We start from the raw sequence: 16,724 nt of genomic DNA, 5'->3' as shown, positions 1-16,724 counted from the left end.
TCCGGCTATAGGAAAATATCAGATTCATCAGGGTTTCCCAGGGCGTGGTCCTACGCCCTGAGAACCCATAGCGGCCTCGTGCTCCCCAGGGCGTGGTCTAACGCCCTGAGAACCCGTAGCCGCCTCATGCTCCCCACGCAGCTCGTCCTACTATCGAGCCAACCCGATCCAGCAATCAACAAAGAGTTGGGCGGCAGCTCCAATTAATTCTACCTTTGCAGAAATTTTGATCGGTACCCTCTCAACGGGGGGAGGATGTTACGTCGGGCGACACTCTACCTAGACCAGGCCACATACTGCGGGCAAGTTGGGAACCAGATGTCCGCTCATTCTTACTGAACATCTCTTTACTGAATCGTTTCTAAAGCTTATTGTTACTACGGGAAAGTTAGTTTTCTCACGTATGATGTTTCCCACTAGCAGATCTCTCTCCGGGGCGGTTAGCACCCTTCCTCATCAACCAACCTAGAAAATGAACCAATTGACAGCGAAGTCTTTCCCTCACTCTCCCAATGAAATCTTGCCCTTAACAAATCAGCTCTTTCTTGCAGATCCATCCACGACTAGCTTTCCTCCGATACAGCATCATCACTTTACCTCACTTATTCTTCATCGTTAGAATAGTCAACATGTCATTAACGAGTTTCTCTCCTTAAAACAATCACTTACTTAACTTTTACATACGCATCAGTGTAATTATCTTCTTTACAAAGTTGTTGGAATAAACATTCATTTATACCTGTTAATTCAGTATATATAATTTTGTTCGTTCAATTAGGATAATTAATATACAAATATTAGTTACAAAGGATCTTTTCAAATGCAAACAGGAAATTACGTAGTGTAGAAATTTAATAATCATTTATCAGTTGATGAACAATAATTGTTAGTCGCATTTCAGTTTCTCACGATGTTTCATGCTGGTATATAAGTCACGGAAGAGACAGGATCTATATTAAATACAGTACACAACTACAAACAGGACAATCATATCGCCGGTTACAGTAAGATATCATTACATTAGAAGATTATAACGGGGCATTTTCTACAGAATGTAAGTCAGTTAAGTATCTTTTTATATAATATATAAAACAATTTAAATAACTCTAACAATTATGTTTTTAAGGAAAGTTATAAAAATTAATTGAATATTACAATTAGTTCCTGAATAGGAATAGATACACCTAATCCTTCGCGTAGTTGTACGCGTTACGTGTCTCTTCGCACGTACACGATTTTTGGCTTTTTTTTTAAATAGTAACGTTATATTTCATTGTATGTTAATACTTGTTTAATATGGTATCATTTATTTTTGGAATCGTCATAAATATTTTATACACTTGATACGATAATTATTTAAGAATTTATATTTGCATCCGTTCAGATATTTTCATGCATAGTTACACTTGCATGTTCACGAAATAGATTATTATATTTTATTAGAGTTGCTAATTTAATCGTATGTTATGCATCAAAAAAGCAATTACCTTAGAATGTATTAATTAGCTTAAAATTTAAATTGCTTTAAACTGATTAAATATAAAAAAAATGCTTAATTTTCATAGTATATTCGTGTTTTATTTCTTTGAAATTTTGATTACTAATTATCATTAGATTGCAGATATTTGTGCAGAATTTTACAAATACAACTAAAGAAGTAGAATTTAAATATATATTTCTTTCATCTTTTAAATATTATAATAAATGCTTTAGGTAATGTATATATTCCTACATGTTATATGCATATATTGAAATTTTCTGTAAACAAAGAAATATTCGCCTAGTCTACTAATTACGTACTTCCAAGTCATAAAACACATATTTATGCGTATTGCATTCGAGAAATTTCTGATGTAAACAAAAATTTGAGGTTTACCAACAATTATGTTTGCTTGCAGCTTATCGTGGCGCCATACATTTAATTTCAACGACATCTAGCATCTAGTAATTACTTTCTAAGCTCATCAGTGAAAAAAAGAAGAGAAAAGAAGGGCAATGACTACCGGATATAAAACAACGGAGCATCTAAGATTAGGACGAGTTCGACAACGCCTGAACGCCCGAAAAGGTGAGTAACAGAGTCACTCATTTTCATTTACATCATTTAATTAATTATGTTCGTTCCAAGCAAAAAAATTAAAGAATAGTTTGGAGGATGAGAATGAATTTTAAAAATACAATATATGAAATCAAGTTAAATTACGTAATGTGCGTGCACGTAACGGCACTTGACTATAGTTCAGAAATTTGACCAGAAATATAAAGAAAGTATAATCATATTGCTTAAAGCAAAGAATGATTTAACAAGTTATCCTTTTTGCTCAAAGATATTTTGTAACTTAAAAATTATAAATTTTATATAAAATTTCTTTAAACTTATTCGATCATTATTGTCGTCATTTATGATTATTATTACTGATAAAATTACTAACATAGTTAGTTGAAATAATTATGTAATTTAATATGCTATATGTGTCCTAATGTGACAAATCTCGAATATTGAAGTTTATAAATTAATTTAAATGTCGTTCGTTAAGCAGTTACTCAAAAAATATAGGATGATATTGCTATATCATTTTGCATTACCTAATGTTAATATTCGATTCATAATTCCATCAGTTAACATATTTTGAGATTAATTTACTTTTTAATGTATCAATTAATGTACTTTCAATGTCTACTTATCTTACTTATTAAATAAGTAATGTCGCTGGTGCAAAATGAAACATGAAACATAACTTGTACCATTTTATTTACACTGAAATGCATCTCATTGAAAGTAATTTGTGTGGCATTTATGTAATACGTTGCTCGTTTACCAAAATGTAAGAGTGATTTATAGGAAACATTTAGCTGTCCTAAATCGCAATAGAAGGACAAATTATAGCATTTTGTAATTTTTCTGTGAAAGATGAATGGAAATATCCAACAATTTACCAGTGAAACCACATTTTAGAAGCATTTCAAGAAGTTTATTACCCACGTTGCGTTCGTCGCATATGAGTAATGAACGTAAATGTATTGCGTACACAGGACCTTATCTCGTTCATAATTACATAGAAAAAAACTACTGAAATCATCTATGTACTGAGAAAGATGGGGCGAGAAACGAGAATCAGAAGCGTACCGATTTGCTTGTAAATATCGCGATCGAACGGTATTAATCTTTGTATTGCGCAAATTAGAAACTCCGACTTCAGATGCGACACTTTTCAATTCGTAGTTTTAATTATTAGATATGGATCTATCGTAGTTTTCTTTGAATAAAAAAGACAGCCTTTTTGATCAAACAGAAATTTCCATTTTGAACCTTAATATTCTAATTGATTTTTTAATATAAGCGTGTAAACGAAAATTATGAACGTAAATTGTAACGTATTTTCACAACATTGCGTTTTACTACTGAAAGATGTTTTTCTGTGCAGTGAGTGATCATCTTCTTGCCGACGGGAAACGGAGAAAAGATCGCATTGAATATCGACACAAAAATGTTGAAGATTGGATTCATAGGAGGCGGTAAGATGGCTCAGGCTTTGGCCAAAGGTTTCATTCGAGGTGGTAAGGAAACTATTTATATAAGTTGTTGTATATAGAATAATTTATATGTTACATAATAGTATCCAAATATTAAAATGACCTCAGATATAATCTAATATAATCATTTGTGTAAATTTTAGGGTTGAGCAAAGGTGAAATGATGCTGGCTAGTTGTCTCCCGAATGACGTGGGCAGTATAGATGCATTTAAGGTGAAAATAATAATTTTTTATCGCAGCAGTTTACTATCATTGCATTCCAAGATATATAGATAATGATTCGATTTCGTTATTGTTTCGGTTATTGATTCAGTTTCGATTACAATATTAATTGTAGGAAAATTTCCAATATTGTACTGTTTTATCTTTGCTTTGCGATAATGTTATAAATTATATTATGACCATACAGTTTAGTTTATCTCTAATCTTTCGCATTTATCGATGCGTTGGTATTAAATATCATTAGTTACTTAAAGCATTTTGATTTGCATTCTACATTATAAATAGCTTAATTAATTTGCGATTCCAGGAAATTGGATCAAATACTGTATTTACAAATGCACCTGTTGTTGATTATGGGGACGTTTTGATTTTAGCAGTAAAACCACAAGTTGTTCCGATGGTCCTCCCGGATTTAAAAAATTACAGAAAACTTTTACTTTCTATTGCTATGGGTATTCCATTAGCGTCGTTAGAAAAGGTAAAGTTTAATCTTTCTCATTGCCAAACTTTTAATAATATCAATAAGTTGAATAAAAATCAATTTTTATTTTTTTCATTCTTTTAGTTTGATCTTGCTCATTTTATTATTTAAAAATTTTTAATTTGCAACTTTAATTTTAATGCTAGGCTGTGCCAAACGGAACACCGGTAATCAGAGTAATGCCCAATACACCAGCCATTGTAGGTTGCGGTGCTACGGTATACGCTCGTGGAAAACATGCCGGCGATAAAGAAGCCAAAATAGCAGAAAAATTATTTTCCTCTGTGGGTGTATGCGAAGAAGTACCTGAAAGTTTAATTGATCCCGTTACAGCTTTAGCGGGTTCAGGACCTGCTTATGTATGTAACAAAAACTTGATATATTTTCAAACATTTATATTAATGTTTATAATAGAAAACGAATACAGAAATATATTTTTTATAAATGTAGGTATATATGATGATAGAAGCTTTGGCCGATGGAGGCGTAAAAATGGGTCTTATGAGACCAACCGCGTATATGCTAGCTGCACAAACAGTTCTTGGTGCTGGTACTATGGTTCGAGATACCAAAATACATCCAGGACAACTTAAAGATGATGTAGCGTCACCAGCAGGTTTGGAGAAATCATGCATATGTTTAATATTATATAATGTATACATTTCTTATTTACTAATTATTTGTTTGCATTTTAATTAGGATCTACTATAACTGCAATACATTATTTAGAACAACATGGATTGAGATCAGCTGTAATTGGAGCAGTTGAAGCAGCAACGAAGAGATGTAAAGAAGTTAGTTCACTTTCAGAGAAAAATTAGATTGATTGAACGGTAAAGAAATAGATGTAGTTGATGAAGAAACTAAGAAACAAGGAAAGTATTGTAGTAATCCTTAATGTCGCAGAAAAGAAAGTAAATCATAGTAATGACGTTTTGCATCTAGTAAGTACATTTTCATTTGTACTTTCATCGTCATCGCGTTTTATAAGAAATATGTAACGTAATTTTTAAAAAATACTTTGTATATATTGTACATAATTCTTTTAAATTGGTAAATGTTAAAATTATTGTTGTATATTTAAAGCCAAGTGCTTGAAAGTAATAGATCTGTTATTTTTTCATAGTAGCATATTTTGTAATTGAAGTGTATAAAGTGTATATAAATATGTCTTGTATTTAATAACATTTTTACGCTTATCCTTTTAGTATAAATGAAATAAGAATGCAAACGTTTTCTGCTTGAATGAAATTTCGTAGTGACATGTGTTATGAATACTACAGAAAGTGTGGTACAAAATATAATTTTTGATATTATGATACAAATTATAACATTATATCATATTATATAATATTTTAAAAATAACATATTAAATATTATTGTAAATATTGAAATGCCAGAATAAACATAAAAATTTTAAACAGTTTTTAATATTCTTTAATATATTTATATAAGATATGTCATTCTTTGTACTAATAATATTAAAAGGGCACGGTACTAATCCTAAAATATAAAATATTTATGAATATTTAAAAATAATCTCAAAATTTGATTCTGTACGTATAAGTATATAAATTAATTACTTATTCTAATTCTAATTTAGTGGTTAATAATATTTGGTAGTCAAACGTTCACTTTAAACTTCACTTGTTTAAAACCAAGATTAAATTCTGACTTAAACATTTCTCTATAATAGCTTTTTTAACTATGCCGCTTTCTGGAATACTATCTCCTTTACACTTTAGTACATAAAGTTTATGCATAGCAGCTATACTTAGCTTAGAATCTAGATACTTCTTTCCTTATAATCCATCGTACCTGTTGATTTTTCTGTTCACTTTTTTTTGTTTTTGATGTAAGTTGTCCTCTTTGGTCTAGTTCCATAACTCCACTAGGCATCCGTTATATTATATAAGTATATTTCGACTCTGTTGTTGTTGACTTCGACTTTGTTGTTGTTATTAACTATAACTTCTGCTATAACTCCGAGCAGCTTGGTTTATTTTGTCAGCGCAACACATGCAGCATTTTCAAGAAGGTCCCATGGTTTTTGCTGGTATTATTTTCCCTGTGAATTACAGGCTTTTGATATGAATTTGATTTTTTTTTATGCTTAAAGCCTCTCTAGAATTGAGTTGGTTTACCTCCAACTCCAATATATTCTTTGCTTCTGAGTCTAGCATTTTTTTTATATTCATTTTCCATAGCTCAGGATGTTTTGTACGTTTTAAAGTTTTTCTTATATTCTTTTACAGTTCTCGATTGTTTTACCTCTTTAGACAGTACATACTCCTCTACATTTAATTCTGTTTGTCCTAATGAGTTGAATAATTCAACGTTTAGTGGTAGATCTAATAGGGTAACAGAAGTAGGAGTTCATAAAGTCATTGCATAAGAAAATGATATGCACAATAAATATTGCTATTTACTACTTCTGAATGAGTTATTCGTTGAAGGTATAGCATCATGTTGATAAACAGGTATTGGAATTAAACCCATAATAGATGTATCCTTTCAGCACTGAATGTTTGTAGATGTATTATTTAAAAAATTTTCTAGACCTGCAATAATAAAAATCTTGAATAAAGTAAACTAAAATTAATTTATATAATGCAAAATTTATTTGTTCATTGCTTACCTATGTTGGTTTGATATTTGTTATAAGATAACAGATGGGATAATGGTAGACTTTGAGTTATGTATACATTTTGTTCATTGAACCAAGGTTTCACTTTTTTTCTTCTTATTTGTCCATTTTGAGTATTTATTATCATCACATTTTGCTCCATTTTATTATCTTCCTAATTACATTTGATATTTGTACATTCATCTAATTATTTCCACTAACTATACATGAATTTTTAACATTTCATTTCATGTTTTTATACCTCATTTTATCATGTCTTACGCAGAGATAAGAAAGTGGAGAACATCATAGATATAGCTTGTTATATATGCTTTCTATCTCAGATTCATGTAATACTTTCTAGGTTATGTTTCATTCCCTTCTTTTAAAGTTACTTGATAGAATAATATTGATAATAAGGATAAGTAATACATGATATCCACCATACTAGATCAAAATAGAAAATGATTTAAATCTAATCATAAAAATTCTGTTATTTATATTAAATTAAATTGGAACAAAAATTTTTAAAATTAAAGTAAAATGCCATTTATAATAGTAAGCATAAAATATGATTAATAACAAAAATTTATTGTATCACAGTAACAGAATTTGATTTTGAATAGAAGCTGATTTTTGAAGTTATTTAAGGAAAAAGATCGGGAAAAGATGTAAACATAATCCAAATATTTTCAAAAATTTTTTAATTTTAATGTCATGATTTAACTAAAGATGGCGATATATCGCGCCAAAATGCTTTTCAGCCATTATTTAACAGTTTGAATTCGGTCATCGAATCTGATCACAAGCTTCTGCGTCTTCTTCATACATATATCTTAAAAAATGGTACGTAAGATATAAATATTCTGTCGAAAAACGTTTCAGAACACGAAACTTTGCAGTTTGTTAACAGATCTTCGTTAAAACTTTATACATATCTGCATTAACCTATATCTTCTCCGAAGCTAATAAAGTATCAGTTCATACAAAGTTTTGCGTTTTTTCAATCATATTTGTAAGTTCTGTATGTATATAATATAATAATAGACGAATTAATGATAAATATTACTGTAATTTAATATTTTAAAGCATAAAATTTAATTTTTAATAATGTTAGTATATAATTTGTATTTTTAAATTTCGCTGATTTCTATTTTTAATACTTAATAATGTAATTAATTTTTAATTATAACATTTAACCTTCAATAACGTATCAAAATTTAATAGAACGAAGAATATTTAAAATATTCCGTGGTTAATTTCTTTTAGCGCGATAATTGAAAAATATATTCAAATCCAAAATTCTCGTAGGGGTCGTATAGATGGCAGCACGCGACGCAATTAGAGGCACGTTTGACAGTCGTGAAAATTTGTTCAGAAACGTTCGACAAATGGCGTTCGGTATTAAAAGTGTGATGTGTGGTGCGTGTAAACAAAAGTACATTGAAGTTCTGCGAAATGTTTGGCAAACCTGACGCCAGCCTGCGATAAATGTTAACTTCGTCAAACGATTCTGTGGACGTTGGTGTCGAGGAGTATTTTGGTTACCATCCGGTCGACAAGGCATTCCAACGTGCATTGTCGGTGAGTGTCTTTTAGGTTACCCATTGATTTGCGAACAATGATTTAATTTATATTAATCGTCTACACATTTCATATAGCTTCTCGTGATCGTAAAACTATTTCGTTCTCTCTATTTTCTGTCAGGAATTACTTCATAATCTAGAAATCGCGACACATTCTTTTGTCAGCCATTTACTTTTTAATTGTCATCTAACTTTATTGACACATGTAGCACTCTTGAACCTTGAGAGAGAACGAAGTGTATAAACGTCTCATTTTCTTTGTCTCTTTGTCATCTTCCCTGACATCATCGATATTTATCTTTTCTTTTGATAACTTTGTTTATCTGTGATCTAGATTTACTTATACACAATCACTTCCTTCTTTAAAGACTTACAAAGTCGAAAAACATTTAGCGTGGTATTTGTTTTTATAATCATATATTCCATATTATAATAATTATGTTCTATAGAATTATGTGTATTGTATTTAATATTCTTTTTTTTTTTTGCTTGTTACGATTAATTCCAAAGTACGAAAAGTTCTTTTATTTTTTTCTAATATTCATATATCGGCAAAAATGTAGCAATTAGTATTATACGTGTATGTTGTATACATTCATATATATATGATCAAATAACCTTGAATGCTCTATAGCGAGTTGTTTATGTTAAAACACATCATTTTTGTAAATCCTTCGATAGCTCAGTTGGTAGAGCGGTGGACTGTAGTTGGTTGGTTCTCGGAGACATCCATAGGTCGCTGGTTCGAATCCGGCTCGAAGGAAAAATTTTTTTAATTCTTAAAATCGCGATTCTCATTTTCGTCCGTATTTTTGTTATTTTTATATTATAAAAAGTAACATAAAATTTATTTAATGATATAATGTGAAGAGACAGAAAAATAATCAATTCATATTTCTGCGGTATTAAATGAAGCTTTTCTATTCTTCGGATACGCTGTTAGTATTTGTTAATTGATGCAATGTAACTATTATAATTGTTTTATTTTGTATGCCAAATACTTGCTGCCCTCTGCAAGCGCAGTTGCATATCACAGATCATGTCTTTGGCGGTAATGCAGTTTATACTTTTTCAGTACGGTAACGTGGCGCATTAGTTAGCAAATTATACAATAAAAATCTTCAATCTTTCCATATAATATACAATATCTCATAGAAAATGCATATTGGATATTCAACCAACTTCTGGGACTTTCAAGACTTATCGAAAATTTAAAGACTTAGAACTTGTATAAATTCAATATTCAACATTGATTGAGACTTTCAAAGGATTTAACTGCTGAATAATATTCGAGCCGATCGATCTTTTACACTATCGAGAAGCTACGAATTATTTCGAAATTTAGATTCAAACGATCAATTGCTATGAGAGCCGAATTAAAGTTTTTGAGATCAGAGACTATTGATTCAGCGAAGGCTGTTTTCATAGAAGAATGGGGGATAGGAGAAGACCATTAAAATGAAATAAGTTAATGTAAATATGAAATAAAATTTCTTTCGTAATGAGTTATATTTAATGTTTTTTTAATATGCATTCTTAAAATACAGTTTACAATAAAATGTATTTTTCTTAAAGTAGTATGGGCTCTGGGACGACTAAGTTAGAGGCTTTTAGTAATCTCCGCGACTATATACAGGGTGATTGGTAACTGGTGGTACAAGCGGAAAGGGGGTGATTCTACGCAAAAAAAGAAGTCGAAAATATAGAATAAAAATTTTTCGTTTGAGGCTTTGTTTTCGAGAAAATCGATTTTGAATTTTCGCTCGGTACGCGTGCACTTTATCACGTCTCGTTATAACGGATCTCATTGTAGATCGTTGTCTCGATGGAAAAATTAAAAAAAAATTTTTTATTCTATATTTTCGACTTCTTTTTTCGCGTAGAATCACCCCTTTCCGCTTGTACCACCAGTTACCAACCACCTTGTATAGTGTATAGTAAATAATATACACGTATGGTATACCTACTAAGAATCTATTATTATCTACTGATAAGTGTTGATAAAAAAATGTGTAGGTCATTCAAGCGTGTTGCGAAAGTAAAAAGGGATTAATCTGTGTAACCGATCGAGCGGATCACTCGCGAGATGCAACGCTGATACACCAGGGGGGCGCGCGCGTTCACGTTAATTTATCGCCAGTCCGCTCTAATCGTCCTTCGTAATTTATTACTACTCTGTTCATATTTATTGGAGGGATGGCAGGCCTGGTGTATTGTGCGCGCGAAATTGCTTATATTGTTGCCTGCTCGTGGGATCGCGATAAATTATTCGCTGGCTAAGGTGTGATACCTGACGCGCGCCCGATAGATCGCAATTGTGGCCGAACATGATTTGATATGGTACTTTATGTCCCAGAGCTTTGCGCGCCCTCTCGTACATCAATCGCGGGAATTCTCCTCTGCATTAGGGGATCGTTGGAACGATATGATGCTAACTTTGAATTTACATTTGGATTTTAAAAACGATTGAATTCATTTTCAATTGGAAAGTCAGGTTATCTTGGAATTAAGAGAATGATTCAGTTTTCTTATATTATCTAATATATAATTATGTTACGTCCGATGACTCTACACAAACCAGGCTCCACATCGCGGACAAGATGGCAGTCAGATGTCTACACACTCTTACTGCGTACCCTCAATAGTCATAAGGACCCACCATAAATCTTGGCATTTTTATAGTTAGGGTCCTTCAGACTAAACAAATATCTTTTATTTCAAGTGCTCCTTAAATTTATTGTCTACTACGGGAAGATCGGGGAAATTTGGTTTTTCTCATGTTCGATATCTCCCGCTAGCAACTTTTTCTCGTGGGCGGCTAGGACCCTTCCTTGTCCACCAACCTTCTTCTTATCCAATCAAAAGCAATGACTATTGCCCTCACTTTCCTAGCCAAAATTGTCATCAACAAATCCGATGGTCCCGTGCGCTAGACACACCCATCGCTAGCTTTCCTCCGCCACGGCATCGTCTCCGAACTTTACTGATTTTCCATCTTTAGAACAGTCAACATCTTTTGACTGGTTTTACATTCTTAGATCAGTCTACAAGTCGCTTACTCGCTGAACCCATCTCTCGGTTCTATCTTACTTGCGATTTATACTTCTCGCGAACTCACTACTTGCAAGTTGCTCCTACTACGATTAACATCGTGGTCTTGCTAATAACTATTCGAGTCGAACACTTCTAATCTTATTGTAAACGACATTACAATTCGGCATCGTAACTTAACCCGCGTGTCTCTCCGAACATTTGTATACTCCGCGAAACTAGTTGTTGGATTAAAGTGTATATTATAACCTGTTAAACTCAGTGTTATACTGATTCAACCACCTTTATTATCCTAACTGAAATAGAGGGTCGATCAGTTCGTGACGTCGATAATCTAATTGTAACGGGAATTTACGACTCCCGTTGACGCGCCTCCTCCGCGATCGCGTCTCTCCGCGAACGGTCGAACAAATTATCTAATATATGTCGGAGATGAAAGGACATCGAAGCCTCTCCTTTGGAACTTCGGGATAATCCCCTAACACCGTAATCTAGATTCTATCATAGGCGTAATTAAACAATTGTCGTCTTTCGATCCGATTGTATTTGTTTGAGATTTGTGATAATGAGCTTGGGCTCGAGACGACAGCCAGTCGCCGAACGTAGTCGCGGTCACGGGATGAACGCTTTGTCTAACAAAGGTACGGAGTAATTCTATAGCTCTCCTTAAAAGAAATATTTGTAGCGGCACGCGACAGTAAACATTCCAACGGTTTCTGTCCCGTGGCTCGCCACACGCAGATCCTATTCTTCGGGTATGATGGTTACCAAATGCAGACGCGTCACCACAGTACGTGATCAGCTAGCCCGGGGGCCGTTATAAACACTAAGATCTAGTTACCTAAAGTCCTTCAAACAGACAAACAGTCTTTGTCCCAACTACGGGAAGATAGGAGAGACCTATTTTTTTAGCATCTTTTTCTAACCACCGATATGGAGATTGACCAATTAGTAGCAACGCCAATTTCCCTCGCCTTCTGAACGAAGGCTATCCTCGACGAATCCGATGATCTCGTGTCCTTAGACACACCCTATCATAGCTTTCCTCCGCAGCATCATCGCGACGGAGAGTCATTCTCTCGTGAGATCGTATTAACGAGTTACTTAGTGTCTGTACGCTTTACACGTACGCTGTGCACGTTTTAACAAAGACTTAGATATTGTGAGCATGTTCATCCATCATCCCGTTGACCGCAGATTCGTTATTGAACGTTATTCGTTATGTTTATTGTCACTAGTTGCTCGAGTTACTTGTCTAATTCTATAATAATCGTATTTGCACTAGTCGATGTCTTCTCTATTGCATAACGACAACGTGTAATCCGAACGAAGATTCGTTTCACGCCCCTAACTCTAATTCTAATGTAAACCCGACATATATTTATGTATAATTCCTGTCTAGTTTTAATTGTAAGACAGTTTTAACATAACATATAAATAACATTATATGTATTGCACATACAAATGACTTTGTGAAACCGTATGTTTTAAAATGTTTACACTTGGTGAAACTGATCTCGAACTGTGACTCGAGAATGTCTCGCGTGAGACGATCACAGATATCATATTACATGAAATCAATACTCACATTTGATACTGCTTCAATATGAAATAGCGTTCACGTTGTTTAATTTTAAACGTCAAAGAGCATATCTGTAGCGGCACATGAGTCAACGAAAGATTCGAATCGGGAGAGACTCGTATCGTTGTACCTTGGAGTGTGAACATTGTTTTGGTTTGTTAGGTTCAAAGGTAAACGAACTCCGGACAAAATATTATCGCTGTTATTTGTAATCGTCAACCGGAGCATTATAGCGAGTCATACGGTCGAACAGCGAGCGTAGAGTTGAACTGTAGTATGGAGCGTGCGACGATTACGACCGGTATGCACTATCTCTGTACTAGTACTTAAAGTGATTTTAATATTCATTGACTATTACAATTTTATCACTCGTCTCTTTAATAAACCGACAAGTATAAATATCCACCTCATATCGAAGTATTAGGAGCTCAGTACATTTAACCAGATACACACGGTGAGATAGGTGCATTCGTGTACTTAATATTCGATACTCGGTTATTCATTATAAATATTTATACAAAATTTCATTAATTGCAAATAAATATTTCTTCATTCAATTTTAACATACTTATAGGTAATATATGTAGATGTGATACCTACTAGTGATCTTTTATGGTTCTAAACACTAATAAATGAGTCGTTTTGAGGCGTGTACTTAATATTCGATACTCGGTTATTCATTATAAATATTTATACAAAATTTCATTAATTGCAAATAAATATTTCTTCATTCAATTTTAACATACTTATAGGTAATATATGTAGATGTGATACCTACTAGTGATCTTTTATGGTTCTAAACACTAATAAATGAGTCGTTTTGACTGCTTTCTGAACCAAAAATAACATAAAGCATATAATATAGAGAAACACACGTGAAATACATTTACACTAATGACGATAAACCTTGCCTCACGTTAGTTTGCTACAGCGAATCATCAGATTGTTCCGCAACTGGCCAACCGATTCATCCGGTCAAATATTTGTTTCCGGAATTTCGATGTTAGCCAATCTGCCAACCATCAATGGCGTAGCTTTTCGTCGTTCGCATAACGTTAATCGTGTGGCCCGGTTATGCGTAATTTCGCGGTGAAACGATCGTCTGTCGGCAGGTTGCGCGATTTCTATTTGTAATTAGAGAAAGCGAACGAATTCTTAATGCGTAAAAATGTCTGTATCATTAACATGTATGCGTGACTTTGTCTGCCACTGATTAAACAGCGTGCAAGTAAAAAATTCTGGCAAATAAAACAGACGTTTAGTGAGCGGATTTGCTAATTTTCACTATGCTGGTGATCGTTGGATTCTAAATTCAGTCGCTTAACACGTTGACTGTAACAGTGGCCATTGGTGACCCACGTTTCTAAATTTGCTAGAATGAGTAAAATAAGATCAATTTCAGAGATAAATAGAATATAAAATAAAATTTCGTAACAAATTATCGGTAACGTGAACAATTTAGACAACGTTGTCAGAGAAAATATGGCCAGATACAACATAGTAATATCTTGCAAAAATTCAACGTATTGCGGTTCTTAGGGCACCCAACGTGTTAATCCGACAACGTCATTGAGGAAAAATTCTAAAATATAAGTAACCAAATATTCTGATACAGACTATTATTCGCGATAAAGTATTAAATGTCCGTGAAACTTGACGAAAATGTAATTATTGGCAACGTTCTGATCATTTCGAAGAATGAATTCGATGTGTTTTCGTGTGACGTGTTTTCTTTTGAATTATTAATTATTCGCGCGTTAAGCCTGATTCACGCGGATAGAACGATTCATGAGAATCGGCGCCATCGAGGGAGGACGATTTTGATAAATGGTCGGTCGCGATTCGAGCAAGATAAAACGTTGCCATTGGCAGATAGCCCGTATGAGTCGCAATCGTATCGTTCGAACGCGCGTGGCTGTGCCCGATGGAGGGTGAAACTTTTCCTTTTTTCGCTGGTTTTCAGGGTGCAGATGGAAGCGGCTGATTGTCCAGAATATAATGTGTGAATTTCATGTAGATCGCATCATGTAGATTTCAGGAATTTCTCCTCGCGAATGAAAGTGACAAATTTATCCTAAGCTACAACTATATTTTTATTATTACGAATATTACGAGTTTAAAGATCTGAAAGAAGTAAAAAGCTGGCTGGATTTAATGATCTTGATGAATAGGAAAATTGTACATGAGTATATAAAATATAAATTGTTCTAATGAAGATTTAACTGATAATTGGCGTTTGTTAAATTCTTTTATATTCTAATCGAGAGTAGAACTTGGGAATTTTCCTACAAGAAAGAAAAAAGAACACTAAATAATTGATAATTTGCAGAAAGTTACCATTTCTATTCGAAGCTCGAAGAATTTGAAGAGAAGTATGAGTCGAATATGAATCTAATACAATTTACGCGATCCAAATAATTTCGAATATTACTGGTTCGGTAAATGCCACGTAACATTAATATTAGCGATTTTTATTTTCGTGGTAATATAGAAAATAATCGAACGTTGAAATTCCGAAAACAATCGTCATCGTTTAGTTGGCCATGAGCGTACGATAAAATTCACTTCTTGAACGTGGTCCAGCGATCACAGGCATCTACTCAAGTTTCAACCAGCAAATCGCTCTCGTTGAAAGAACGACCGGTAGTATTCAGAGAGCAAACGTGGAGGACAATTCTCGGAGGATCGAGGACGTCTCTGGGACTTGAGACAGTCGAGTTGGCGCGCCATCGGGCAGTAGCATTGAAACGATACTGTTAAAAGCGTTTCATTAGCCGGGCATGCTCGACGGGGTCATTGTTCGACGGATGACCAGTAGCGGAAGACGCGAAAGGAGAAACTACTACGAGGATCAATATTGGCCGGGACCGGTATTTGTTTGGGACGAAGCGGATTGCACGCGGCCGACACCGAAGTTGGTTCGATTCGAGATGGAACTCTTTCATTAAATCGAAAAACGTCCACCGTTCTACCGTGAAAGATCTCGAACCAGATCCTGGAACGGTGGATGCTACGCTTTCTTGGGGAACAGGTGCACTCTGAGAGTCGATTTTCTTGTCCCTCTCCCTTTCTTTCTTTTTCTTTTTTTTTTTTTCGTTGCATAATCGGAACTTGTTTCAGAAATAGATCGGTGTTGCCACGGTAGGAAGGGTTGTTCGGTAACGAATATCCTTTTTAAATGCTTCGAGTAAGCAAAGCTTTGCTATTAAATCAATTAGGTTATAGAAATGGTATTTACATATGAAAGTGAATATAATAAGATTTGGGAAGGGTTGTTTGGCAAAGAATATTTCTCTTAGACGCTTATTGCAACACAAGCTTCGCTTTTAGATCTGTTAAGGTTGATATTACTTGACGATGACTATTCTAAGATTAAATAACTTGATGTGAGTATTTTGTGAGTAGATTTCTATAAAAGTGCATTTCTTCTAAGATTCTTTTATATTGACGTTTATAGATATATATAGAATATAATTAGTATTAGCTTGATATTTCAATAGGAAATGACAAGTATATAATAGACATCGGTATTAAATTATCCGTTGCTTACGAACGAAACAACGATACGAAAATCGAGTTTATTATTCCATTGCAACGTTAAGCGAATGCAAAGTTATTTAAATCGAAACGGAATTGATCTA

General features: G+C 33.5%; 1 protein-coding gene, 1 non-coding gene and 2 pseudogenes across 5 annotated transcripts in view; 3 read left to right on the top strand and 1 right to left on the bottom strand.

Annotated features, from left to right (window-relative positions):
- The first annotated feature begins 1,893 nt into the window (after positions 1 to 1,893).
- LOC143302403 (uncharacterized) lies at positions 1,894 to 5,664 on the top strand (annotated as a pseudogene). Its single transcript, XR_013059432.1, has 7 exons — positions 1,894 to 2,068; positions 3,426 to 3,558; positions 3,678 to 3,748; positions 4,065 to 4,235; positions 4,385 to 4,597; positions 4,689 to 4,854; positions 4,938 to 5,664. The product of XR_013059432.1 is annotated as an uncharacterized LOC143302403 (transcript).
- Positions 5,665 to 5,790: 126 nt separating this feature from the next.
- Positions 5,791 to 7,524, bottom strand: LOC117157811 (uncharacterized; annotated as a pseudogene). Its single transcript, XR_013059400.1, has 5 exons — positions 6,877 to 7,524; positions 6,668 to 6,799; positions 6,383 to 6,589; positions 6,211 to 6,306; positions 5,791 to 6,039 (listed from the first exon to the last, which is right to left on the bottom strand). The product of XR_013059400.1 is annotated as an uncharacterized LOC117157811 (transcript).
- A 707-nt stretch (positions 7,525 to 8,231) lies between these two features.
- The window catches only part of PH4alphaEFB (prolyl 4-hydroxylase subunit alpha-1), a 378,836-nt gene continuing 370,343 nt past the window's right edge, over positions 8,232 to 16,724 (top strand). For both annotated transcript variants that reach the window (XM_076622260.1, XM_076622259.1), the window contains exon 1: positions 8,232 to 8,448. The gene's annotated coding sequence lies outside the window, so the exon portion shown is untranslated. The remainder of the gene's footprint in view (positions 8,449 to 16,724) is intronic.
- TRNAY-GUA (transfer RNA tyrosine (anticodon GUA)) lies at positions 9,122 to 9,213 on the top strand. Its single transcript is given in 2 exon segments — positions 9,122 to 9,158; positions 9,178 to 9,213. It is a non-coding gene; the product is annotated as a tRNA-Tyr (tRNA).

Source organism: Bombus vancouverensis, chromosome 10 (genome assembly GCF_051014615.1).
Source record: "Bombus vancouverensis nearcticus chromosome 10, iyBomVanc1_principal, whole genome shotgun sequence".
NCBI classification, from domain to species: domain Eukaryota; kingdom Metazoa; phylum Arthropoda; class Insecta; order Hymenoptera; family Apidae; genus Bombus; species Bombus vancouverensis.
Note: the sequence above shows the minus strand (reverse complement) of the source record. Positions and strands in the feature narration are given on the sequence as shown.